Source organism: Molossus molossus, unplaced genomic scaffold (genome assembly GCF_014108415.1).
Source record: "Molossus molossus isolate mMolMol1 unplaced genomic scaffold, mMolMol1.p scaffold_m16_p_7, whole genome shotgun sequence".
NCBI lineage: Eukaryota > Metazoa > Chordata > Mammalia > Chiroptera > Molossidae > Molossus > Molossus molossus.
Window position 1 is genome coordinate 83304205 of NW_023425401.1, and position 25872 is coordinate 83330076.

At 36.4% G+C, this 25872-nt stretch overlaps 1 non-coding gene across 1 annotated transcript; it reads right to left on the minus strand.

The window, feature by feature from the left end:
• Window positions 1–23392: 23392 nt before the first annotated feature.
• LOC118620602 lies at window positions 23393–23556 on the minus strand. Its single transcript, XR_004957501.1, has one exon.
• Between the last annotated feature and the right edge of the window lie 2316 nt (window positions 23557–25872).

The following is a 25872-nucleotide window of genomic DNA, read 5'->3' on the forward strand; positions in this document are numbered from 1 at the left end:
ATCCAGTGCAATCTTTACCCAACCCATTTTAAGAAAACAGTTTAATAATGTTGGTAATCATTCAAGGTTCTACAACTTGATACTAACTGGTCCAATATAAACTACTTTTATAGAGCCAAGCATTTATAATACATTTTCTTTAATTCTCATAATAATGTTAATTTATAAATTAGGTACAGTAAGAGATTAACAACAATATCTAATAACGATCTAGAACAATAACAATTTCCTGTAATAAAAGTGTGGTCTCTTTCTCTAAAAATATATTACTGTTGTACAGTACTGATGCTTCTTGTTATGTGAGATGACAAAAATGCCTACATGCCTGGCCAGTGTGGCTCAGTGGTTGAGTATCAACCATGTACCAAAAGGTCACTGGTTTGATTACCAGTCAGGACACATGCCCAGGTTGTGGGCCAGATCCCCAGTGAGGGGCATGCAGGAGGTGGCCAGTCCATGTTCTCTCTCATTGATGTTTCTATCTCTCTCTCCCTCTCTAAAAATTAATAAAGAAAAATAAATTTAAAAATGCCTATATGATGAGATGATGTGAGGTGAATGAGATGTTATAAAGTAGAATAAAGGTTACTTGAACACAAACACTGTGATACTGCAGCAGTTGATCTGATATCCTACTGGACTAGTAAGTGACTAATGGCAAGGAGGGTCTACAGGGTAGAGATGCTGGACAAAGGGATGATTCAGGTCTTGTCCTGGATGGAGCAAAACTGAGTGGTATTTCATCTTGCTAATCAGAATAGTGCACAATTTAAAAGTTGTGAATTGTTTATTTCTGGAATTTCTCACTTAACCTATTTGAATGGCAGTTCATGGCAGGTAACTAAAATGGCTGGCCAGAGAAACCATTGAAAAGGGGGGAGCTTCTGTACTATTTTCAGATGAAACATATAAGGGAGTGAGAAAAATATGAGACAAAAAAAAAGCCTACAAACATGTGCATGCTGATAAAGTCCAGCCTCAGTCTAAAACCATGGGGAGTTATAGCACAGGAATGTCTTCAGAGCCATCTTGCCCTGAAGCAAACTGTTTCCATACCCTATAGGTGATCTAAGAAAATAATGTGATTCAACTGTTAGCAGCCAATACTCAGAAACTGGGAGATGGGCAATCTCTATTAAAGGGGATTTTGGCAAGGCAGCAATAATCTACCACAACAATCAAATGCTTCCAAAGATAGAGTTTTGAGAAACTGCAAGGTATAATCTAGATTGTTACAATCAAATTAATCTCGATTCAATTCCAGCCCTGGGTTTAATTTTTGGGTTAACCTAGACAAGTTATTCCCCATCTACTGGCCTAGGAACATTCCTTTGTGGTGATTAGAGGGATTTAAAGCTTTTGTCACATAGTAGGCACTTGATAGCTAACAAACATTAATAATACATGTGAAATTAAGCACTTGGTGGCTTTTCTAATATCTGTACCAATTCAAAGAACATTTATTCAATATACAAAAATAATTTAAAGTAATTAAAATTTTTTTCTTTATTGAATTAAGAGGGAGAGGGAGAGAGATAGAAACATTGAAGAGAAAGGACATTGATTGGCTGCCTTCTGCATGCCCCCCACAAGGAAGGAAGGGAGGAAGGGAGGAAGGGAGGAAGGGAGGAAGGGAGGAAGGGAGGAAGGGAGGAAGGGAGGAAGGGAGGAAGGGAGGAAGGGAGGAAGGGAGGAAGGGAGGAAGGGAGGGTGAGCCAATGGGGATGATGTACCTAATACACATCAAACTGTTTTACCGCCTTCATTTTTAAACTTATTTTTAGATGTAAATGTAAATGAACCACAAAGCAACTGTCCCTAAAGTTTCAGTCTTTCCTCTATCCAGATTACCCCAAGCCACCCTCCTTTATGAAGCTATCTTGAATTTTACTTTTTGTGTTAATTTGCTAGATACATCATAACAAAGTACCATAGACTAGGTGATTTACAGAAATTTGTCTTCTCGTAATTCTGGAGGCTGTAAGTAGATATCGGTCAAGGTGTTGGCAGAGTTGGCTTCCTCTGAGGCTTTTCTTCCTGATGTGCAGATTGTATCTTCTGTGTTTCTTCACTTGCTCTTCCTTCTATATGTATCTGTGTCCTAATCTCCTCTTCTTATAAGGACACCAGTCATAATGGATTAGGGACCACCCTAATTATCTTATTTTAATTTAATTAGCTCCTTAAAGATGATATGCCCAAAATATGACCACATTTATGAGGTGCTAGGGGATTAGGACTTCAACATATGAATTTTTGGGGGACACAAGTCAGTCCTCAACACCTGCACTTGTCCCATAGCTAACATTTACCAGACATTCTCTGTTCTTTTCAGAGGTTCTTTGTCTTTTCCAGTGAAAAATCCTATTGGCCTTTCTGATTTCACAACTTTTGCTTATTACTCTTTATAGTGTGATGTGTATAAAAATGACCTAGGAGTTACTCTGATAAAGAAAAAACTCTCTTGGGTACTTCTTATGCAGGTGTGAGTGAGTAAGCATGAATGGCCATAAATAAAAAATTTCCTATCATATTTTATAATAAAAATAGATTTAAAAATAATTTTAAAATAGATCTTACAGTAAAACATCTCATTGAGATTCTATACTGGCCATAGTAATATACTATGTAATAGTATATTAATTAATAATTAATAATAATTATTAATTTAATAATAATTAAAGTTGGCAGTGGTCATTTTACCAGGAATGTGAGCAAGAGCTGAAAGAACTTATTCTGTGAACCTGAGAATATTAGTTGAGAACAGTATGGCTATTTCACCTTTTCTCAGGCAAAGTTTTATTTTATTTTAATTTCAAATCCAGAGTGGAAAATACAATGAACACTTAAAGAGATGGTATTTGCTTTATAAAATGTAAAGTTCTTACAAACAAATAAGATTACTGAAAAGAAAATTACTAGATCAAGATTTTTTTTTTTTTACATATATAGCAAGGCATAGTTCCAGAGAGCTTAGTGTTATATTTGCCTGTAATGAGTGCCCGAAGGCAGTGCCAGGTCTGGACAAAGAGCTCATCAGAGAGAGAGGATCTCGAACATGTTTATTGGGAGAGCCAGGTACTGGGCTGCCTACCAGGAAAAGAAGTCACTTGTCTGGGGAGCACATTGTATCCTCCAATGCAGAGTAGTGAAAATCTCTTTTGAAAAGAAACAGCCTAAGTATCAAAACCAAGAGTCTAACAATGAGGTGAGAAGCAGAGGGCATCAATTTACAAAATATTTAAAACAGAGAGGGAGATAGCCAAGACAAGACTAGTTGTTAATCTTTTTAAGTTAATACACATTTCTTTTGTAACAGATATTCACCATATTTTCTTTTTATTTAATGAGTGATTTTCCAAGGTCTGCCTGATTATTGCTAAATGATCCAAAGTTTTCATTTTTTATTTCTTTAAATATGAATTTTTCAAATGGGCTCAAAGGCTTAAACCCTTCAGAATCATCATTAACTTACCATTCTTTATTTATTAATGTATCTTCCTTACATACTTTGTTCCCTTTCTTACAAGTTTGTAAAATATTCTGTTCAAACCCTTTGGCTATCATGAATTATTTCTGCCCTTTTTTCTAGTACTAAAAATGACAAATGATGTTTTTTTGTTTTGTTCTTTTTTTCTTTCCATTTTCAATATTAGCTTTTATTATAATAAAAAATAGAATCATAATAAGATTTTTATAAAATAACACTAATGACTTAACAGTACAATTTGTTATAATTATTTATATAATATTCCCAAGCTCTTTAAAACTATAAACATATAAGACCCATCCAATTTATGATGGCTATATCTGTATGTATATAAACATACATATAATAGCACATTCACAGGTTGTTGATGACATTGTATACTAACACTAGCAATATGTACTGGAAATCTTTAACAAAGCATATAAAATAGATTTTATGTTAATCTCACTTAAAATATATGTATATATACTAGAATGGGGACATGGGCCACCTAGATTTCCCCTCTAGAGAGAGGCACACCTTCCCCCACAGCTTCTGGCAATGTTTACTGCTGCTGGCCTTTAGCAGCTTCACTCCCAGGAAATTGTCATGAGCTGAAAATAATATTTTTGTTCAAAGTCTCATCTCCATCCTGGAGGTCAGCATGCATCCAATGACTGGTTGATATTGGACTATAAACACCTGGTGTCTTTGATTCAAGTTGAAACAATTCTGAAGCCTTGTCCTAGCTCTAAAGCATCCATACAACCCACCGAGACTGTTGGTGTAACTACATCACAGTTCACTTCTGTCCTCTGTCCAGTCTTGTTTCTTTCACTCTCCTACAGATGTTAACCCTGAAGGTATTACCGTATACATTTTCAGCATAAAAATCTCAGCTTCATAATCTATTTCCCAGGGCAACCACCATAAAAGTGTTGCTACCACAGATAGTTCAAGGAAGCAGACTCTAAAGCAGAATTTTTTTACCAGGACCACCTGCCACCCAGGTGCAAAATAAGACCCTGCTGGTTGTGAATTGTTCAAACAACTGTTAAATTTTGCCAATAGTTAACAACTTGTCTTTGAGATGAGATAGAGATGAACTATCAAGTATAACACTTGTGTTTGTTTTTAAGTTTCTCTGAAGTGCAAATTATAAGAACATTTGTATCTAGATATTTCTTGCTAGGTGTCATGCATGTACTGGAGGAAGATGTTAAAAAGTAGAAAGTGATTAATCACTGAATAAAAGTAAGTGTGCAAGGCTGAAGTCCTTTGGCAGCATAAAAAGAGAATCTTATCTCCTATAGCCAGGGGCCAGAAAAACCTAAGGGAGAAGTTCACCACTTAATTATAAATAATAGTAGAGTTCCAGGGAAGAGAAATATAATAAGTTGGACCAGGACCTAATTGTATGCATAGCAAAGTTCAGGAAAGGTTAATTCATAGTCCCCTCTACACGTCACATGTTTGCTGTGCCAAACATGGTTGGGAAAGAGTAGGGTATTGTGACCAGGCTTGAGGACATCCATTTTACTGCACTCTGAAGCCATGAGATTCCAGACTCCACTGAACTCTCTATAGACCTGTAGAAGGGACCCATTTCTTACTGTTACAGGTTAAAGATCAGCCCACTCGTCCCTTCACTTCCAACCACCAATTACTAAAGCCAAGTCATAACATAACCCTGGGAAGTTCTAGGCATTATCCTACAATACACGATAGAGCACTCTGACGAGGATCTCAGGAAACAATATTAACATGCTGCTGTTGGTAGTATTGGAAAAGTAATGGCCCACACTATGTTAGTAGAACTGCCTTTGGCCAACTCTAAAAGAAAGGATCAAAAAGCTAAGAGAAGTAGGCATGTTAGAATAGATATACTGTATAGGCTGAAAAATCTACTAGCTACCTATGTTCTTCAGAATGACCTGAAGGGCACCTCGTTCACCAAAATGGTAAAGAATGCACTAGTAAGAGAAAGACTAGTATTAGTCTAAATCTCAGTGGTTGCTGTCCCCTGTAACAGGGCTGATGGTAATAGATTCTGATGTAGAATCAAGCTCACTAACAGCAATGTATATTGCACATACCCTCTCCTCTTCCCCCTAACGCAATAAAGAAACCAGGTAGAAAGTATTTAATCATCAGAAGCAAGTGGAGTTGAAATTATCCTAATGAGAGACAAGGTTGGAGTGAAAGCCAAGAAAGTCTGATTGCAAAGAGTTATGATGAAACACAAGTCTCAAAGGTCAAGGAAGTTGAACAGCCCCTGAGGTCATTGTTCAATTTATATAATCAACGAGGGAGGGAGGAGGGGAGAAAGGGAGAGAAAGTGAGAAAGGGAGAGACAGAAGAAGATGAGAGAGAAAATTATCAGGAAACTGGAGCCTACTATCTCAAAGTCATGATATTTTGCCTAGTTTATGGAGCTGAGCCTATTTCTAGACCTTGATCCCATTGACAGTTCTTAGAAGGAAGAACCCGACAACACCACATCAGAGTATGTGGCCCATCTCTGGCTGATTGGCTCTGTTGGATGGAGCATTGTTCCGTACAGCAAAATGTTGTGGGTTTGATTCCTGGCAGGGCACATACCTAGGTTTTGGGTTTGATCCCCAGTTGCTGTGCATATAGGAGGCAACCCATCGATGTTTCTCTCTCACATCAATGTTTCTCTCTCTTTCTTTTTTCCTCTCCCTCTCTCTCTTCTTCTCTCTCTAAAATCAATAAACATATCCTCAGGTAAGGATTAAAACAATAAATTAAAATAAAAAAAAACAATTAAAGTATGTGGCTCATGCTCCCTGGCATTTCCACTGCTGCACTGTTATCTTCGACTTTCACCTACAGCCACATGAATTGCAGTCTCATATCACCAGATGATGGGAGAGTAAAAAGAGCAAGCTTTGTTCAGAGATAGGTTGGCCCCACATGTGAATGCAAGCTAAAATGGTCTACTGCTGTACTTATTGTCCCACTAAAGACAGTAATAAGGGGTACTTTTTCAATGAGTAAAGCTTCAGGTGATATACTTAGTCATTACTTTGAGTAGAAAAAGAAATGGCCAAAGGTGAGAATATTTAAGGACAAATGAAGTGATAGGTGGTGTGGCTCATTGGTCCAGGTCTAGAAAGAGAAACATCTGCAGGTTAGGGATAAGGTGGTATAGGGAAGAGGCATGTTGATGGCATTATTGAAGTGGGAACAAAGGATGAGGTTCTTTGTATTTCTTATTAATACCCACCAAAGAGTATGTACTATAGAAAAGGAACTAAACAAGCAGAAGGATAGAATTACTTGACCACTAATACTGACATGATCAGCCAGCCTCTGTCATTGTCTATGGCATAGCAGTCACAATAGATTCACAAAAGACTCATGGTAGTAAAGATGGAAGATATGCATGGAGCCAGCTGCACAACTTTCCACTCAACAAAGCTAATTTTGCTCTTGCTATTGGTACTTGCCAGCCACAAAGACCAACACTAAGTCCTGATATAACATCCTACCTAATAGCAACAAATAAGCCATTTGATGGCACATTGGTTGCATTTGACTCCTTCCACCCTGAAAAAGCCAACAGTTAATTCTGAACAGAAAGAATACATATCTAAGTATAGGTTTGCCCTTTTCTGAATCACTATTTAAAAACTTTTAAAGCATTAAATCCACTGAAAGTCCCAGCATAACACCGCCTTGAACTAAAGCACCAATTTATAGCAAAGGGGTGCAGTAGGAGGCATATGACCATTGAATCCCCTGTTTTGATACCACACCTCCCAGCAGCTCTTGATTTTCTGTGTCCTCAAGGGGTAATATATATCCAGGAACCATGCTTAGAGGAAGAGTGAAAATCCTATATATAATATCATTAAATGCTTACCTCATTATTTTACCTCATTGAAACACATAAATAGAAGTGATAATTTTTATCCTTGATGTCTCTGACTCACATTTTTCTTTCCTCTGTGAATTACGGCCTTTCCATATTTGCACCTAGATCAAAGGACTGAACAACAGGAAGAACCGCAGAAGTAAATAGTCTCTCAGGAACAGGTGACCAAGATTGCACTTTAGGACCTCATTTATATACAACAAAGTTCACATTTGTTTTAATACTGACAAACTGAAATCAACTTAAATACTCACCAGATAGCTGTAGGTTGGTCTTTATCTCCTTAGACACCACACATCATCACATCACTCGTCCATCCCTGGTCCATGACATGCCTTTCCAAATTAAGTATTTTAGGCTAAAAATGCAATCTAATCCTGATTAGTAATTGCTATATGTGTATATAATTCACAAATAAGTTCTATTTCTGCTAATTTTAAATATTAATTTATTTTATATCTTGTTTTTTAAAGTACATAAGGGCATAAAATAATAATCACTATATAACAATATGTAAAAATTAACAATAAACATAAAATGTATAGCAAAGTTTTATTTATAAACATATAAACACTGGGTATTAACCATAATATAATAAAACTTTGTTTACATTTTATTTCTTTCTTATACATTTCCATATTTTTCAAATAATTTTATAATTTTGTAGTCTGAAAATGAGTTATATTAAGACGAAAATAAAGAAAAGTAAGCAATAAAGAATTTTTAAAAATCCAAAAGAAGTTCAATAATAAAAAACCCTACACAAGATCTCTTGTGTACCTGATTTGAAATATTTTAAAGACATTATTGGAAATGATGTTACTTTGTTGAGCATATTCTTATAGTTTCTAAGTGAACTGGAGTAAATAACATTTCTAAATGAATGCTAGCAAAAATAATTCTCCAGGGAACAAAATTTCCTTGAAGTAAAAAGCAAGGCTCATTAGGATTTACAAGAAACAAAAACAAAAAACACAAAATTTAGTACACTAGATCAAATGTAAGCAGAAATTGCTTCTAAGGCCTAATATTGCTTCCTTTGATCTCACTTCTCCGAATTCTTCTGTTAGTTTACCAATGAAGTGAAAATTAATATTTGTCACACTCTTAATTAACAAGAAGTTAGAGTTCCACCATATGAATAATAAAAAAGAAATAAGGACTTAAATCAGGTGATTTATGACTTAGAAAGCCCCTTTGTTTTATACTTTCAATTCCGTGTTTGACCCAAGTGACACAGCTACATTAAAGTCAAAGCTACTCCCTTGAATTTTAGCACAATTGGCATAAATAAATAATACTGTGACTGTAATGCATGATAATTATGTGCATCTGCTTTTTATGCAGTAATACTTTGTAGTGGTTATAACAAAGGTCCCAATCACTTCCTGTTTATTATTGCATTTACATGCAGTTTATTATTGCATTTACTTTGCTCATCTGTATAGTTGACAAATTTTGATGTGCTATTTAAATACTATTTGTTACCTGAATAACCACATTAAAGTTCAAGATTACTTTGAAGTTACTACCATGTTAAAATAAGTCATAAAGTTAGAAAGCAAGAAAGTGATTGCTTAATAGTTAATATATTTGATGAAATTTGACCATACCAGTTAGTTTCACAATAGATATCCATTAGCACATTAAAAATAAGATACACTTTGAGGACTGTTTGTTCATAGAGGGCTATTTATAAAGGGTGGATATAGGGGAACCAAGAAGAGCGATTTAACCTGGAGTTAGTACTGAGCTGGAGGTCAAAGATAGGAGGAGAAAGACTAGTTTCTAGGATCTGGGAGAAAGGAATTCTATTGAATCAATAGCCTTGGGAGGAATAGTAATCTTCAATTGAGAGGAACAGTCAAGGGAAGGCATCCTAGCAGGGACAAAGCCAGATTAAACACCTGATCCCATTCTGACTTCTTGGTATGGTTACCCATTTTCAAAATCTAGTCTGATACAGAAGGCATAATCTAAAAAGTTCAGCTTTTCATGACAAACAGCAGGGGAAAATGGTGAAATGTATATCTGAATAGACAAAAGGAAAACATCCCACACAATCAGTGAACATTTTTTCCTTCAACTTGAACATAAAAATATAATGAGCCCTGGCCAGTGTTGTTCAGTGGTTAGAGCATTGACCTGAGCACTGAAGGGTCATGGGTTTGATTCCTGATCAAGGGCACATGGCTGGGTTACAGGTTCCATCCCCAGCCAGGTTGAGGTGCATGTGGGAGGCAATCGATTGATGTGTCTTTGTCACATTGATGTCTCTCTCCCTCCCTACCTTCCACTCTCTCTAAAACTCAATGAAAAAAATATCCTTGGGTAGATCTTTGCTTTATATATATTTTTAGATAGTTCAGACTACTTTTTTATGATGTTGTTATCTAATACAATGTGATATGATATCCAGAGTGGAATTTAATTTTCTGGGGGCTTACGAATTCAAAACCTCCTATATTTACGAAAATAAAATCAGGGGGAAAATGTGTGCTTTATGTTTTACATTTGTTTAACCAGTTCAGAAAAGTCTATATATTTAAGGTTTAGTTTACACTGCTGTCAATAGTATTCATGTTCCTATTTAGTAAAGCAGTTATATAAAGTTTTCTGTGAAAAATAATTTTTCCCAGCCCCTCTCAATTATCCCTCTCTGTTAGAATTTATCTTCTTTGCTTTATATAACATTCTTGTATTTTAACTTTTTAATTGTCAAATTTTAGATATTTATTAGTTTGCTAAGACAGTCATAACAAAATATCCCAGACCACGTATCTTAAATAACAGAAATTTATTTTCTCACAATTCTTAATACTGCTCCAAGATCAAGGTGTTGGTAGGTTTGGTTTCTTCTCGGTATTCTCTCCTTGGCTTGTACCTGACCACCTTCTCAGTCTGTCCTCACATGGTCACCTCTTAGTCTGTGTCCTAATATTTCATAAGAACACCAATCATATTGCATTAGGACTCACCAATATGGCCTCAATTAACCTAATTACCACTTTAAAGGCCCTATATCCAAATACAGTCACATTCTGAGGTACTGGGGATTAGGACCACAACATAAGAATTTGGGAGGACACATTTCAGCCCATAACACGTATTATCTATTTACATCTTACTAGAAAAGATGATAGGATTGCCTATTTTTTTATTTACCTAGTAGCACCGCACAAGCATTCTTTTCATCTTCTCATGTATCCAATATAGTTCCATTATAATATGCTTAAGTCAATATCAATGTTCACATTATTAATATCATGTAAACTTATTCGTAATGAGCTCTACAATTATATTTTACTTCCCTAAATAATTTTTCATTTCCTCTGGAGTTCAAAAGCTATCATTTTTGTTTCATTTTTCTAAGCAATTATATTAACTCAAAACTCTTTGATAACTTTAAAATATCTATCAATGCATTCAGAAGCGTACAAATTTTATCTTCCTGGTGCAGCCTCCCCTGGGCCTTCTGACCTGTTCCAGGCCTGTGTGTTATCTGTTGCTGGTGACCTTCTGGGATCTGCTTTTACCAACATTGTGAGTATTCTTCTCACAGATCCTATAATCCACGTTCTTGTGCTAGTTCTTGTGTCCCCTGATTTTGGTGAAGCATCTTCTCCAATAACCTCTTTAGAATGATAATGTAAAAGGTGAGAGTTTTGAGATCTTGAATTTGTAAGAGTTCCTTCATCCTACTTTCACATATCCTATCCTCACAGATGGCTCAAATAGAATTCTGGTTGGAAAGAATTATTCTCTGAATTTTAAAGGCTTTTATTTCCTTGTGTTCTCAATTCTAGTGTTGCTCCGCTGAGACTTTGTGTGTATATGTTTTATCTTCTCATCTTTTCCTCAGGAATCTTATATAGTTTTCTCTTTATTTCCTGTCTTTCCAAACTTTGTAGAGATGTCTTTCTGAGTTTGTTTCATCTTTTTGTTCAGCGTTGCAATTGGAAACTCATGTCTTTTAGTTATAGGACTTTTTAAAGAAACATTTCATTGACCACTTCTTCCTCTGTTCTTGTTCTCTCTGCACTTCTTGATTTGTTAATACACTGGTCTTCAATTTTTTTTTCTATTTTTATAACATTTTACACAACTCATAAAACAGTGCTTGTATAAAAATTCACACAAATTTGCTAGAGAGCATAAAACTTCCAAAAATGTCCTGGGTTTTTGTTATATTCCGTTTTCTAAGGATGCATTCAAATCAATGGTAAAATGCAGACATTGTGCGATATTTCATTATCTTTTATAAATTCTTATTTTCTATCTCACTGTATTTTTGTTCTTTTCTAGAAATGTCTTCAACTTTATTTTCTACATTTCCATTAGAAATTGTTAATCTATTAAAATGTTTCCAAGACCTTTGTTATGTTATGAAATGTAGCTTTTTGAATATATATATATATATATATATAATTTTATGGTTATAACTGTACATTTCTTGACTCTGAAGCTAATGAGGATAATAGTTTTTTCCCCAAAAAAAAACAGTCTGTCCTTATTCTAAGTTGAATTTTTTTTGTTTGTTTTTTTTTTCTTGTTGTTGTCGTCAATGATGGTTCTCTCATTTTCAGGTAAGAACCTTCCTTTTATATCTGATAAAATTTTTGTTTGCTCAGATATACTATAGGAGACTATAAATTGATGCTGATGTCATAAACCTGGGAGTAGGGCCAACTGACAGTACTTAGTGAAGCCATTTCTTTGGAGAATCACAAATGTCAGATTAGTTTGGTGTTTCTTAGGGTAATGTTTAATTTCCTGATGACATCATCACATTTACATCTCTGCCCTCTAACTGACCATTCAATTTTATATTTACAAGGCCTATCTGGTACTACCATATGAATAATCAGCTGTTATTTCTAAATAAACATGTCCATACATAAATTCTTCTTCCCGCCCAGTATATTTACTTCTTTCCTTACTCCTCAATTTTCCTTTGAGAAAAGATTATACCTCTGATTTCTGACATTAAACCATATACTTTTTCTTGTTTTGTTCACCCTATAGCTTCATCTAATATACTAATCAATCCTCCTATTTCTTTCCTGAAATAATCTCTCAGAATTTTTACTTTCTCTGCTTTCTTGGTATCTCTATTCTGGTTTATCTGCATGCTGCTGAAATCCAAACTCAGTAAACATGAGGACATTCAATAAATGTGTGTTATATTATCCAAATGATAGATTTCACATACTTACTGATTGATTCAGAAATTAATGTTGAAAATGTTTCAACCTCAAATTAAGGTAAAATTTGCTATTAATATAATCTATGTGTCACAATTTATTGATATCTGAATGTGGAAGAGAAGAAACATGAACCAAGTGAATAAATAGTAGTGTTTTGTTATTATTACATCATTGATTTAATTCCTATGGACTTTGAAAGACTTTCTCCAAAATAATTGTTAAACTTATGCATCTGTTAAGATGAAAGTGTATTACTGCTTATTCAACATTGATTAGTTTATTCAGTACCTACTATGTGTCAATTATTGTGTTGGTGTTTGGTTGTACTACACTTGGATGAGGATACAAATCTGAATAAGAAAATTAGAATGTGAAGCCCAATCTTCCAAGTCTCGTAGGAATGACAGGCCTTTACAGAACAGGATGTGATATGGTGTGCTAAGTGCTGTAATAGAGGTAGGGACAAGGCACATAGATGACAAAAAGAGTGTCATTTTAAACTCCATTGAGTTAGACTTCTCAGGGAAGCAAAACCTTGAAATGAGTATTGATATTATGGTGGAGGACCTTCCAAGCAAAGACGTCAAATAATGAGATAGGATAACATGTGTAAGCAACTGTGTGTTTATCTTTTCAAAATTTGTCATTGTATTTTTTTACCTGGGATAGATCTTAACTCATACCATATACTTATTAAATTACTATTGAAAATTTTTTCCATTCATTAATTTAAATAAATACACCATACATGCTAGTTTAAAAATGAAAAAAATAAAAACCACCTAAGGTGATATCCTTGGTTTTTTGATAGGTATCATTTATCTTTGCTTTAGAACTATGTTCTATGTGCTGTACTCCCCAGCCTCAGAATGACGAATAGCTCTGTTGAAAAAGATTGAGACTCATACTTATAGCAAATAATAAAACAATCTGTACAGTATTTTGCACAGTAGGAGGTGTTCTAGAAAGAGCTCTGAACCAGAAGTTAGGAAACCTAGGTTCTATTACCAGACTTACTTCTAATTAGTTATGGGACATTTTTAGAATAAATTATCATATATGTCCCATGTTTTTAATTTTTAAAAAAATGTGACTTGCACTAGATAAAGACCAAGTTTCTTTTCAGCTCCTATTACATGTCACTAAAATGACAAATGGACATTTTCTCCTGCTTCTATCTTTTTATAATTGTGTCTGGCAAGGTATGGCCTTTGGTCCTAAGGACAGCACAGAAGCCATTTGACTCTCTTCTGAACTCCCATGAAATTGTATTTCTAGCTCTCTGAAGGTTAGATGTAGAATAAGATTTAGAGCACAGGTTCTGGAGCCAGACTGACTGGTTTTTGACCCAGCATTGCCATTTCCTTACTAGCTGTATAATCTTGTAAAAGTTACTTTAGTCTTTTTGTTTATAGGTTTTCTAATCTAGTTATACAACTTTTGTAGAAAACAAAGGAAAATAAATCTTATTTTATGAGGCCAGTATTGACAGAGGAAATAAACCTCCATTTTAATTGAGTCACCATCCTAGAAATGACATGACCCCTTTCTCTTCCTGCTTCTGTAAGTTGCTTACAGCTTTCCCCCAAAAGAATGCCCCACCCACCACTTTTGCACTGAAAGAATGCCCCAGCCTGCTATAAAGCTAGGCACACCCTACAACTCAGGGCCCAGGATTTGGAGACTGCCTCCTCTGGGTCTGCATGCATAAATAAAGGAACCTCTTTGCTTCCTCCAGTGTTCTGTCTGAGTCTTTTCTGAAACATTTGGTTCCCTGACCGGGAAATGACTCACATGAGCAGGTGATTGCCACCAGTGAGGTGGCCCCATGGGTGCTCCATGGAGCCCTGTGATGAAAGAAAGCACACGACCTGGTCATTTTGGGTTCCTGCCTGTTCCGGGCTCCGCAGCCAGCTATCGCGAGTTCACACCCCACCCGAGCTGCCAGGGGAAACAAACGGGTCCAGCTTCAGGGACTGTGCAGCTTCAGGACTGGTGAGTGCCCTGGGGACCAGGAGCCCGAGTACAGGCCCACCCTTGAGGTGGAAGGAGAGACTGATCACCTCTCAGGCCTTCCAGCCGCCAGGTAGAGCAAGCCCTAATGGAAGGGAATGTTTAAACTCAGTTGAATGTCAGTGCTTGAGTGAGCCTGAGTGTCTGTGTGGCTCCACCGGTGCATGCCTATGAAGTCTGAGTAGGTCCCAATCTGTGGTGCCGTGGTGACCTCATACGGCTCAGGGCAGTATCAGGTTCTGGGGGACACAGTCCCTCCCTGCAAACCTGATCTGAGTCAGGGAGTTGTACTGACCTGCCAAGGCTAAGAGGCACCTAAATCCCTGGGAGGGGAGTAGCCAGGGAGAGGCTGGTACGACTGCCAACAAAAATCCCCACCCCTGCCCTGGCCGGTTTGCTCAGCGGTTAGAGCATCAGCCTGCGGTCCCAGAGACCCAGGTTCGGTTCCCACTAAGGGCACGTACATCGGTTGCAGTTTGTCCCCGGCCCTGGTTGGTCATGCGGGTAGCGGCTACTCGATGTGTCCCTTTCACGTCGATGTTTCTCTCTCTCTCTTTCTCCCTCCCACTCTATCTGAACAAAATATCAAAAAAAAAACCAAAGTCCTCGGGTGAGGATTAAAAAAAAAAATCCCCACTCCTTATCTATCTGTGCCGTTATGGGAGGAGAGACCACGCGAGGAAGCCTATCAACAGTACTCAACTGCATGTTGCAGAATTTTTATTGGTTCTGGGGCCAGAATCTGAGCATGATCCCGATCCAATTGGAAACCTTCTATTCAGCCAAATGGCCTAGTTTTGGGGTAGGCTGGCCCCCTGAGGGAACCCTCAACCTAGGAATCATACGGGCAGGACATCTGATAGTAACAGGGAGGCCAGGACACCCAGACCAGTACATCTACATAGATAGATGGCAGGAACTAGCTCAGGACATGCCAAAGTGGCTCCAATGCTGCGCTGGGCAGAAGGCAAAATTGGCAGGGGTAACTGAAACAAAGAAAATGACTTCACCTTGCCAAACACTGGTAGTCCCTGCCCATGTCCTTGTGGTTCAATCTAAGAAAGCACGCCAATCCCCCATTCTCAAAGGTGACCCAGAGGAAGAACTGCCCATCCACTTACCCCCCCATATGCACCGGAGACGGTCCCTCAGGCCCCCGAAATCTAAACTTCACCAATCTGTCTCACCAGCACCAGCTTCAGAAGCACCCTGGCCTCTGTTCTCTCAACAAGGAGCCGGCAATAGCAGCCACTCCCGATGCCTCTCAGGGAGACCCAGGCCCCGCCACAAATTGGGCCAGATGGTACCGAGCATCCAGGACAGACCATTGTTTATTACCAACCATTCACCACCATTGACCTCTTAAACTGGAAGCACATACTTCTACTCGGAGAAACCCCAGGCCCTGATTGATCTTATGGAATCCATCATGCAGACGCATCGTCCCACCTGGTACGACTGCCAACAGCTACTCCTCATGCTGTTCAACACCGAGGAGCAAAGGCACATTCTCCAGGAAGCCCACCACGGTCTAGAGACCACGGCACTTATGGGCACTTTAGACCCAGTCCGATGGGCAAGAGCATCAGCACCTGAGGCCCAACCTGACTGGGGCCACCACTCAGGAGAAGGAAGGGCTGCACTTCAGAGATGCAGGGATGCCCTTCTCCATGGAATCTGGGTGGGGGCCCAAAGGCTACATGTCAAAGGTAGCTAATGTGACTCAGTGGCCTGCTGAATGCCCTGGGGATTTCTACGAACGTATGTGTGAGGCCTATTGGATATACACCTCGTTTGATCCTGAAGGGCCAGACAACCAGAGAATGGTCAACACAGTGTCCATCTCCTAATCAGCCTCGGACATCAGGAAGAAGCTTCAGAAACTCGAGGGCTTTGTCAGAAAGAACATAAGCCAACTAACAGAGAAAGCCAACAAGGTATACAATAACAGAGAGGAGGTGGCTGAATGGGAGGCTCAAAAAAGTGGATAAAAAGGCAGCAATAGCACCTAATAGCATCAAACGAGGGGAATGATAGAGGCAGTAAACCGCCATTTTAATTGAGCCACCATTTTAGAGATGACATGACCTCTTCTTGCTTCTGTAAGCTGCTTACCGCTCTCACACCAAAAGCTTGCCCCGCCCAGCCTGCTATGAAGCTAGGTGCGCCCTACAACTTGGGGCCCAGAATTTGGAGACTGCCTCCTCTGGGTCCACGTGGATGAATAGAGGAATCTTTTGCTTCCTCCGGTGTTCTGTCTGAGTCTTTTCCATAACAGTATTATCCAGAAAGTAAAACCAGGCCAGTTACTATAATAAAAGAATACTAAAGACCAATATTTCCATGATCATGGATACATAAATATTTATTAAAATATAAGTCATGTATCATGGAAATGTACACTTGAAACCTATATGATCTTGTTAACCAATGTCACCCAAATAAATTTAATGAAACTGTCAAGTATAGCATAGGGAATGTTTTCAGTAATATTGTAATAACTATATATGGTTTCAGGTGGTTACTAGATTTACTGGGAGGATCACTTTGTAAGTTATATAAATGTTTAACCATTATGTTGTACAACTGCAATATTTAATAACATAATATTGTTAAAAAATAAAAATAAAAATTAGCAAATCTAACCCAGTATTAAGTAAAAGGAAATCCATGGACAAGTTTATTTTGGTGTGGCATGTTGGTTAAATATTCATAAATTAAATAATGTATTTTACCATACTATCAGTATAAAAAATTATATTATTTTGTAAGATACAGAAATGTAATTTCACAAATTGGATATTCACTTATGATAAAAATACTTGGCATATTAAGAATTAAAAGGAATTTTCTCAACCTGGTAATGGCAATCTAGAAAATGTACACTGCTAACATCACAGATACACTGCATGTTTTTCCTTTAAGATCAGCAAACATGACGAGAATGTCCATTGTTAACACTTCAATTCAATATTGTGTTAAAGACCCAAACCACTGCAGTAAGGTAAGAAAAATAAATAAAAGTTTTAGATATCAGAAAAGAATTAAAGTCATCTTTGTATGTATAGCACAGCAACATTTCCATTAAAAAAATAAACAAAGCAAGGAAGCTACAAAAGATCAACTAGTCAGTTTGGCAAAGTTGCATGATTCAAGGTCAATACAAATTTGATTGTGTTTTTTATGTACTAGTAAGGAACAATTTGAAATAGAAATTTTTACAAAACACTTTATAATAACTTTCAAATATATAAAGTAATTAAGTATAAATTCACAAAATACTCTGAAAACTACAAAGAACTGCTTAGAGAAAGTAAAGAACTAAATAAATGGAGAACTATACTATGTTATTCATAATAAACTGACAATTTTTCCCAACCCCAACTGGTCTATAAATTCATTGCAATTCCAACAAAGTTTCCATAGGCTTTTTATGTAGAAATTAACAAGATGATCTGCAATTTATATGGATACAGGCCTGGTGCAAGAAAACAAATTTTTTTTTTTTTAATCCTCACCTGAGGACATTTTTCCATTTTTTGTTTAGATAGAGTGGGAGGGAGAGAGAGAGAGAGAGAAACATCGACGTGAAAGGGACACATTGAGAGGTTGCCACTCGCATGACCCAACCAGGGCCGGGGACAAACTGCAACTGAGGTACATGCCCTTAGCAGAAACCGAACCCGAGTCTCTCTGGACCACAGGCCAATGCTCTAACTGCTGAGCCAAACCGACCAGGGCAAGAAAACAATTTTTGAAAATATGAACACAGTAGGAGGACTTAGACTACTTGCTTTTGAGATTTATAAAGTTACCTGTTATAAGGTTACTACTGTACTACAAAATGGATAGCACTGATGTAAAAATACAGCTATAGATGAATGGAGCAGAACACGGAATCCAGAGATAGACCTACATATTTACGGTCAATTGATTTTTAAAAGTTACCAAGGTACTTCGGTGAGTAAAAAAGAGTCTTTTCAATAAATGGTGCTGGAAAAAAAAAAAAAGACATATTTTATAGCACATAACTTTGACCCTTAGGTCATATATACAAATTGACTCAAAATGAGTCACAGATGTAAATATAAATGTTAAAACTACAATAAAATAAAATCTTAGAACAAAATATAGGCAAAATACTACAAGGCTTTGGGATAAGGAAAAGTTTTTTAGGGCATCAAAAGCATGAACATGAAAAACAATTGATAAATGGAACTTCATTAAAATGACAAACTTAAATTCTTCAAAAGAGTCTATAAAAAAAAATGAAAAGGCAAGCCATAGAACAGAAGATATACACAATATAAGGGTCACACCTTAACTTTGTATGATAACTATTGAAAAACTACTGCTACAACTCAAAAATAAGTAAATTATCCAATACAAAATAGGCAAATTTTCAAACAAATGACTCACAAAAAATGTTAAATAAGTGGACAAAATGTACATAAAAATGTTCAATACCATTTGTTATCAGGGAAATAAAAATAAAATCTACAATTGGATACCAACCCATACTGATTAAAATAACTAACATTGTAAAGATTGACCATTGGTGAAGTTGTGGAGCAACTAGTACCCTCATTCCTTTTTAAGGGGAATATAAATTCTATAACCACTTTGAAGAACACTTTTGACAATTTGTAAAATAATGAAACACATACATAATAAAACATAAAAATTCCTATCCTAGGTATTTACCCAAGAGAAATTAAGATATATGTTCCAAAACACTTGTAAGCAAATCTTCCTAGGACCTTTATTTAGACATTGAGGATATATTCTGTGGTTGCTTTCATATGAAACCCTAGAAACTTTTAAATTTATAGTGAAAAAATAAAACAGATTAGTTATTTCCTGGGGTTGAATTGACTGTGAAGGGACATGGGGAATATTTTTCCATAGTTTGACGAAAGTTTTCCACAGTTTGAATGTGGTGACTCATTAAAATATAAATTTAAATGGGAACATTTTATTGGATGTAAATAAAACTGAATTAATTTGATTTTTTAAAAGTTTCTGATGATATTTGTTGCATGTGATCTTAAATAAAGTCAACTAATCATCTCCAAATTTATCACATCTTTTTATATACTGTGGTGTGAACTCAACCTGGGCAAGCCCTGAAGCTAGGCTGGTCTTAGCCCCATTCTCAAACAATACATTCCTCTACTACAAATCCAACATGTGTCATAATGGAAGCCTCAAAATTAGAGGAAAAAAATCTGTGTCCTCAAATGTATCAGCATTCTATCTGTCATATTTGCTCTGGAAATAAATTTGCTGATATTAAAGTTTATATTTAGAAGATAGACTCTGCTTAAGCTATTCACTTGCTATACTATATTTCAAATGAAAATAATGTATTTGAATATTTAAAAAAATAGAAATGCTTAGAATTCCATCAATAACCAATGATAATATTCTATACCACCTGAAGTATATTTTCATGGTGATGTATAGAGATTTACAAAGAAATTCTATCAGAAATATGTTTACATTTTAATTATTTCCAAATATTTGCCCCATCTTCATTCTGTTCCTAGCAATCACCTCCTTTGATGGGTCCATAAGCATGGAATTAATCATGAGGCAGTAATAATGGCACTGTAGTGTAGACTAGACAAGCCATACAATTATTAATCATTTTTCCATATAAAACATTAATTTTTACTTTCCCATCAAATTTAAGACATCACAGCATTTTTTTTTTCTCGCCTGAGGGCATTTTTGCATTTATCTTCAAATAGAGCAGGAGGGAGAGAGGGTGAAATAGAGAGAGAAAAACATTGATGTGAGAGAGACACATCGATTGGTTGCCACCCACAGGACCCCAACAGTGACCGGGGACAAAATGCAACTGAGGTACATGCCCTTAGCAGGAACCAAACTCCGATCCACGGGCAGACACTAACAGCTGAGCCAAACCGGCCAGGGACATCACAGCATTTTTTAATGATCGTGTTTGTTCTTACTAGAAGTGTTTGCACATTATTGTAAAAGTCAAAACTCAGGGAAGCTTTATTGATACTCCATCAGAAAATTACTTTGGAAATAAAGCAGAGTACGTCTAGCTTTTCATCCCATAAAAGTGAGAACCACATGTTATGGGGTCCTTGGCTGCCTCTACTTTTAATATGTTATCCAGACATTTCATTTGTGATGCCCAACTAAATGTGACCTTGTTGGACTGGATGGCTTACAATCTGCTGTATTTGTTCATAGAGTCAATAAAAATCCTTTGGTAAATTGAGCATTAATTATGACTTTCTTGTAATATATTTTGAAGTCTACATTTACAACTTAGTATAATATCCATTTGTTCAATTATTCAAGCAAACTTCAACAATGCTGTTTTAGGTGTTGTAAATTGTCTGCAGATTTTTTATTTTGCTTAAATCAGTATAAAATTACATGTAGCTGGAAATATCTCTATTAACTGCACATATGAACAGGTTCAACAGCTTAATGTAATCCTAAAGAGTATAACAGTTTGCCTAGACTAAAAATTCAATGATGAGTATGTTTTATAAACTGAAATTAATGAGAGAACAGATCTAGACACTTTGCAGCTTGTGACTTAAAGTCAAATTATATTTTTCTTTCATAAAACTTATTTGTTGACTATTAGTGGCAATCCACTAACAATATATTCTATTCATTGATAAGAATAGCACCACCAGAGTGTTGAGGAAAGAGGACTGCATATAGCCTAATGAATTTGAAAAAGTATAAAATCACTATTTACCATCCTCAATTTTAATTCCAAATAATATGGCTAATTATATAGAGAAATCCATATACAAGCTATGCTAGCTCTAAATTTATACTGGTAAACTATTTTTACAGTGCCATTTAGATCCTTCAATCAATTCTGCTATCTCTCATTAACATCTATGTTCCCAGGTTGTCCAATTTGTGGCATATAGTTGTTCATAGTATTTTCTTACAAACCTTAGTATTTCTGTGGTGTCAGTTGTTACTTCTCTTCTTTCATTTCTGATTTTATTTATTTGGGTCCTCTCTCTTTTTGTCTTGATGAGTCTGGCAAAAGGTGCATCTATCTTGTTTATCTTTTCATAAAACCAACTCTTTGCTTCATTGATTTTTTTTCTCTATGTTATTTATTTCCACTCTGGTCTTTATTATTTTCTTTCTTCCAGTTATTCTGGGCATTTCTTTTCTTTTCTTTCTTTCTTTTCTTTTTTTTTTTATTGATTAATTTTTGTTACAGATGTTTCTCCTTTTCCCCCCACTGATTCCCCCCTCCCCCTCCCTCCCTGCCCCTTCCCCAGATTGTTGTCCATGTCCACTGTTCATGCATACATGCATATAAGTTCTGTGGTTCATCCCTCCTCCACCTCCCCCCTCTTTAGGGGATTGTCAGTCTGTACCCCGCTTCCGCATCTCTGGGACTACCCCATTACAAGTTTCATATGATCTCTTTTCTTTTTTTAATTCTAATTATGTTCCTTGTAGAATTGCATTGTTTATTTTGGCTTTTTCTTTTTTCTTGATATAGGCCTGTAATGCTATGAACTGCACTCTCAGGACTGCTTTTACTCTGTCCCATATATTTTTGGTTGTTGTGTGTTCATTTTCATTTGTTTCCATGTAGTTTTTTTGTTGTTGTTGTTCTTTGATCTCATTGGAACCCATTCATTGTTTCATAACATGCTATTTAGTCTCCATTTGTTTAAATCTTTTTATTATAGTTGATTTATAGATTCATGCCATTGTGAGCCGAGAAGATGATTGATATGATTTCAATCTTCTTGAACTTGTAAAGACTTGTTTTATGTCCTACCATGTGATTTATCTTTGAAAATGTGTCTTGTGTTCTTAAAAAGAATGTATATTCTGCAGCTTTGAGGTGAAATGTTCAATAAATATCAGTTTAATGCATCTGATTTATTGTTTTGTTTAAGGTTGTTTCCTTATTGATTTTTTGTCTACAAGATCTATCCAGTGAAGCAATGTGGTGTTAAAGTCCACTACCAGTGACTTTTGCTTTTAATATCTTTTTAAAAGTCCTCCAAGAGTTTTTGTTTGTTTTTAATATATATTTAGGTGCTTCTATTTTGGGTGAATACCAGGATTATATCTTGTTGAATTTATTCCTTGAATATTATGTAGTAACCTTATTTGTCTCTTGTTATGGCCTTTATTTTAAAGTCTATTTTGTCAGATATGAGTATTGCTATCCCAGCTTTTATTTTCACTTCCATTTGCATAAACTTTTTTTTTTTTTTCCTTCCCTTCACTTTCATCCTATGTAATTCTTTTGTCCTGAGGTGGGTCTCTTGTAGACAACATATATATGAATTTTTATTTCTTATCAAATCAGCTATCTTATGTTTTTGTTATTTTTTGAGTATCCCTCTTGGAGCTACCTTTCAAGTTTTTTACCCAGTTTTCCACTGTTAGCTGCTTTTTCTTCACTGTTTTGTTTGTGCTCTGGAAACAGCCCTTTGTTGCAAATATCCCTTCACTCTTTTCATGGTATCTTTAGATAAAGAATTTCTATTAATGAAATTGAATTTATCAATTTTTTTTAAAATTTTCCATACTGATATCATATTATCTCAATTTTTAAATTTAATATCTGCCATTCTCTCCTGACCAGACTATAAGCCCTCTTGTGACAGTGCAGGGGTAACATCTGGACTCCACCTTGACAGAAATAACTCATCTTAGAGGCCTGATTATGACTCATTGCTTTCAGTAAAATTCCATAATTGAAATTAACCTAACCACATCCTTAAAGGAAACAATGTACGATAACATCCTTTTTTCTCCAGTTGTGCCATTGAGTTATAACTCAGAGTGTATCTTTACACACTGGGCTTAAAAAATCATGGCTTTTGTTTTAATATTGCACTTCCTCAACCTAGCTATCACCACACATCACAAGCCTTTGACACAGGCTAGGATACAGATAGCTTGGTTAGTATCAAGTGCTGTACCCTATGTTTTTTTATTGGAGCATTAAATCTACATACATTTAGGTTATTATTTATAGGTACTTTTTTATTGCCAGTTTTATTCTTTATGCATATATTCCTTTCTATCTCTACTTCTTTTTCTTCTGATGATAGTCCTTTTAGCATTTCTTGCAATGCTAGCTTTTTGGTAATAAACTCAATTAGTCTTTTTTTTTTTTTTTTTTTTTTTTTAGTCTGGTAAGTCCTTCATTTCTCCTTCTATTTTTTGAATGATAGCCTTGCTGGATAGAGTTATCTTGGTTTCAGACCCTTGCTTTTCATTACTTTGAATTATTCATTCTATTGCTTTTTGTCCTTTAGTGTTTCAATTAAGATATCAACTGACAGCCTTATGGAATCTCCCTTATAGTTAGCTGATGGTCTCCTTTTTGCTGCACTTAAAATTCTTTGTCTTTGACATTTGCCATTTTAATTATGTGTCTTTCTGTGGGTCTCTGTGTTCATTTGGGTTGGGACTCTCTGTGCTTTCTGAATTTATGTGACTTTTTTCTTCACCAAGTTAGGGAAGTTTTCTGTCAATATTTCTCCAAACAGGTTTTCTTGTCCTTGCTCACCTTCTCCCTCTGATGCAGATGTTGCTGTATTTCATATTGTCCCACAGTTCTCTTATGCTGTCCTCGTGGTTTTTAAGTTTTGTTTTTTTTTTTTTTTTTTTTTCTTTTTACTGCTCTAATTGAGTGATTTTTTTTCTACCTTGTCTTCTAATTTGCTGATTCAGCCCTCAGCTTCTTCTAATCTACCATTAATTCCTCCCAGGGTATTCTTCATTTCACCTAAGTCATTCTTCATTTCTGAGTATTTTTTTATTCATGGTTTCTATATCTATTTCCATAATTATATAGTTCCCATTAAGTTCCTTTCAGTTCTAATTAATTTCCTTATAGTTCTCACTAAATTGTGTGAGAATCCTTATAACCATTACTTTGAACTCTATATCTGATAAATTGCTTGCCTCTATTTCATTTAGCTCTTTTTGTAGAAATTTCTCCTTTTCTTTTATTTAGGTCTGTTTATTTATTTCTTCATTTTTGCTGTTTCTTTGTATTTACTTATGTGTATTGGATAAAACTTCTATGCCTCCCAGTCTTGGTGGGCTAGCCTTCTTGTGGGACTCAGTGGTGTATTCGTCTTGATCTATGAGCTGGGTACTCTAGGAATGTCTTTGTGTGGGTTATGTGAGTACTTCTGTTGAATTTGGATGTTGTTTGCTGTTGTCCCATTCATTAGTGGACCTTCCCTCAGGCTTATTGACTATGAGTCTCAACCTCAAGCATGTGGAGCCAAGTGTTATACAGGTACTAATAGGACAAAACAAGAAAAATCCATACCAAACCCAAAACAACATTAAAAACAAAACAATAAAAAACAAACAAACAAACAAAACAGCATTAGAGCAAAAAATGGTGGCACAGTGAATGGAAGCTACAGAGATGATCGCCCAGGACCAAACGAAAATTACAACTAAAATAAAGACAAATCGTTGGAAAAAAACAACAACAGAAAAGCAGCGGGAGAGGACAGTATAACCAGAAACACTGGTAGGTCTGCAGGAGCGCGAGAGGGGGGTTGGCTAAGAACCCACAGACAGCAGCGGTCTTAGCTGTGAACAGTGCCCTCAGGGTTAAAATTCCAAGCCAGCTCCACAGTGCAGAGGGCCAGGACAAAGACGAGACTGGCAACAGTCACTCATGTTGGGCTTTGGCAGAAGGAGGGTGGACTGGACTGAAACTTTGTGGGGACACCCAAGATTTGGAGGGCACTAAAAGTTTTTGCTGAGTCACAGCCACAAAGTATGGTAGCCAGCTTGCTCCTTCCCAGCCACACAGGATGTTGTCCATCTTACTCCTTTCTGGAGCTGTGAGAAAAACCAGCAGCCCCTCCCTCAGAGATTCAAATTCACCCAGGTGAGCCAAAGAAATGCAAACTGAGGCTCATTAACAACCAACATATGCCCACCCTCTGAAAATCCTTTTGTGCACCAGGGCTACAACCCAAGGCCCTGAGTAACTGAGACTAAGAGCCTCCAGGCAAAAAGCTAGAGGTCAACTGAACCTTTTCTGGGCTTGAAAACCTACTCAGGAAAGTACGACATGACAGTGGTGTTTAACGTGGGCCCAACCAGGCTTATCCAAACCCAGAGGGAGCCACAAACAGCAGAACACCAACACCCACAAGAAAAATTTGGCAGGCTCCAAAACCCACTAAGATAGCCAAAATGGGGAAACAAGGAAACAAATCTCAAATGAAAGAACAAGAGAACTCTACCAAAGATGA